A 3,229-nucleotide genomic window follows, 5' to 3' on the forward strand; every position below is an offset into this window, starting at 1 on the left:
TTTTCTGATGTAATATTACGTCATACACTCTTTTGCAAAGTGCGCAGTTTTCTCTAGGACGAGGGCCATCTAGGATATCTACAAGATGTTATCAGGGTGAAAATCAAACGGGATGAAAACTGACTAAAAATTAATTGACTTATCGACTCTCGAAGAAACTCCAATGAGTCACCGAAATTGAAGAGAATTATACGTACGTAGAAGACGAATAAAATCTCCAGTTGAAATTTGCAACAGGCAATTGCGAGCTGAGGCCATTTTGTAAATCAAGGTTATGCCAAATTGATTTATTGTCAAACAGCAAGTGTAGGTACCTAGAGGTACTTGTTTTAACAATATTCTCTCTTCGATTCTTATTCGAAAAAAAAAACTTTGCAATCAGTAAGGAGTAAGACCTCTTGTTGCATCAGAAAAAAAGTACACGTACTGGTTACTTGTACAATCTCAGGCCCTCTGTTCAGGTTACCGATCACTTATGTTAATCACAACCGAGAATGGTGGGTATCTGTATCTGGACGTACTGATGGAGACACATTGGGGAACTGGTTGACAACTCATCACCGAACTGCAGCACTTACCCTAGATCCGGCTGGAATCTAGATCCCAACTTATTAAGGTGTGTCCAAAGACTCCAAACATAGTCGACGCGTCGACTGAAACCATATACTACCTCGACAACCTCTCGTCAATCGATGGTCGATCGACGGCGTCAAGTATGTGTGAACACAGCTTTAGGTAGGTACCTCTGTAAATTAGGTAAGTACCTATCTAAATAATTATTTGCAAAAACGAGTTCATTTTGGGGAAGTTTTATGAGAAAACTGTTTGTGAGGTCCTGAAGAAGGTATCTTGGGTCCAGAAGAAATTGTGGATATTTTTGGTGAAGATCACAATAATTTAAGAATCATCTTTGACCATCAATAATTATGATGATTTTAGATAAGATAATGATGCTTAGATGGCAAGCCTGTTACTAATCCAAATACCTGTGACAATCTATTATGTCTCTCCTATATTCGCAAAACTTCTAAAATGTACATTATGAAGGGGTATAATAAAGACATTTTACTCGTTTACACTCTGTATGAACGCTTTTAGCTGGTGCATGTTAGGGTAGGTCGGTCGGTAACCTAGACTTTTCGGCAATATGTACATATATTACCTCGGACCATTAATTTTTCGAAAATTATAGTCATAACCTCATGGGTAACGCCTACTTCATGCATATGCCTTGTGTAGAGTAGGTATTACGAACATAGGATAGCTAGTCACAACCCTGTTACTCTTATATTCTACAAATCTACATAATTATGTAGTTAGGTAATACATAGGTATCCACGCTTCTACTACTTAAAATTCTACTTTTAAACTATTATGTTTTGCCCCTTTTCTTCATAGCTACAAAATTTTCACTGCAGCACTGACTACAATCCTACAAGGTAGTTGAAGAGTCATCATTCATCAATATCAAAGGAAAGCAATAAGGAATTAAGAAACGTGTAGATCATTACAGCTGATATTTACAAGTACTTAACAGAGTTGTTATGTATGACATGCATTTCAAAGACAACTGTTGACAATCCTGTCAGTGCATATAATATTCAAAACATTTCATTCATTGCTTCATTCATGATAATGTAATTGATAAATTCTTAAATTTTATCAATTAGATTAGCCTGGTATTGGTACGGTCAGCCCTGTGGGAACGTGCTTTCTTTGTAGATTATCCCAGGTTTGATGGCCACCAGCAACAAACATTTTGCACTATTATTTCGATGGCAGATATTTCAAGGGGTTACTTTCTGCTTGTCATTTAGAAACCATGATATAATTGCTATTAGGAAGGATCTCTATCTAACCTGTATCATATATCTTAATTTTTGTTCATAGATATTCCGTTGAATGTTCTCAGTTAAGTTTTGCCGTCAAAAATATTGCCCATTTCAGCTACACTTGGAACTGAAACCGGCACCTTTTGGATAGCAAGGAAGAAATTTCCACTGAATGAAGGTGTTATCTCAAGTGAATAATGATTTATGATTGTGTTCATTGATAAAAACAAGCAAAGAGTTAATTAAGTCATATTACCATCGTCACAACTTATGAATGATAAATGCAGTTCTGAGGCGCCTTCTGATCTGAGTACCTAATTATGCCATCCATCAATCCAGTACGAATTTAGTGGCCTCTTGGTTCCTCTTATGTGGGTGAACAAGTTACTTGTTGGGCCACTTGAAATTTTACCCTACCGAAGAGACAACTTCAACATCTCCGCCTTATCCTGATACTGATGCAGTTGCTGCCCTACACTAGTTGTTAGCTCTTCTGCCTGTCAGGTCGATGGATTCCTTGTAGATCTCTTCCGCCCTTTCAGCCATTGGCCGGTTTTCAACTGTAACCCTGTCAATGAGCCCTTACAGGGTGCTATCAACCGGGCCAGCTGAACCCTGGTTTTTTTAACTCCTTTATCCTTCCTCCTTTCTCATCCTGGCTTAGGACAGGCAATGGCAGAATTTCTAATTCGATAGCGGTTCCCAATTGATTAGCCGAATTAGGATTATTTGAAAATTCGAGCAAGATATAGGGAATCTTCCAATTATTTATAAATCAGCAGAAACCTCTCGAAGAAGTAAATTTCCATCTATTACAAAGGGTCATCTAGGTACTGGGTGACCGTAATGATGCTGACTAATATTCCTAGGAATTTCTGGAACAGTGAATCTTTTGTTTTCAATTCAAGACTCAATTATTGTTGTAGCTACCTACTTGTAATCTACCCGTGGTAGCAGAGTACAATTTTATTTTTCATTCGTGAATTTTATTTCTAATAAAATTGACAAAAAATTGACGGAACAAAAATGTCATGGGCTAACACAAAGGTCAATGACTTGTAGCCACGTAACACGTGCTCCATATAGGCAAAGTGGCATACATAGTTCATTACAGTTGTTAATTTCGCAAGTTAAATTATTTTCCTGTATAGGTAATTAGGTACATATAGCTACTATTAGGTACGTAGTACATATCCATAGGTACAAGTTTCTCCTTACAAGCAAGACATTTTATCAAACTATGTTAGAGGTAGGTTGGTAGATATAATATCAAAAATATAATACATAAGATTAATAATTAATCTTATAAAATTATTTTATTTATAGGTAGGTGGTACTTTTAATTAGTAATATTCTTGTTTAGAAAGTAAGCCGAATAAAAATTCCAAGTACGATAG

At 36.5% G+C, this 3,229-nt stretch overlaps 1 protein-coding gene across 1 annotated transcript in view; it reads right to left on the bottom strand.

Moving 5' to 3' along the window:
• Window positions 1-3,229, bottom strand: part of LOC103512629 (growth/differentiation factor 8-like) — a 42,700-nt gene that overhangs the window by 19,532 nt on the left and 19,939 nt on the right. The window lies entirely within an intron of this gene.

This window comes from Diaphorina citri, unplaced genomic scaffold (genome assembly GCF_000475195.1).
Source record: "Diaphorina citri unplaced genomic scaffold, Diaci psyllid genome assembly version 1.1 scaffold37, whole genome shotgun sequence".
NCBI classification, from domain to species: Eukaryota; Metazoa; Arthropoda; class Insecta; order Hemiptera; family Psyllidae; genus Diaphorina; species Diaphorina citri.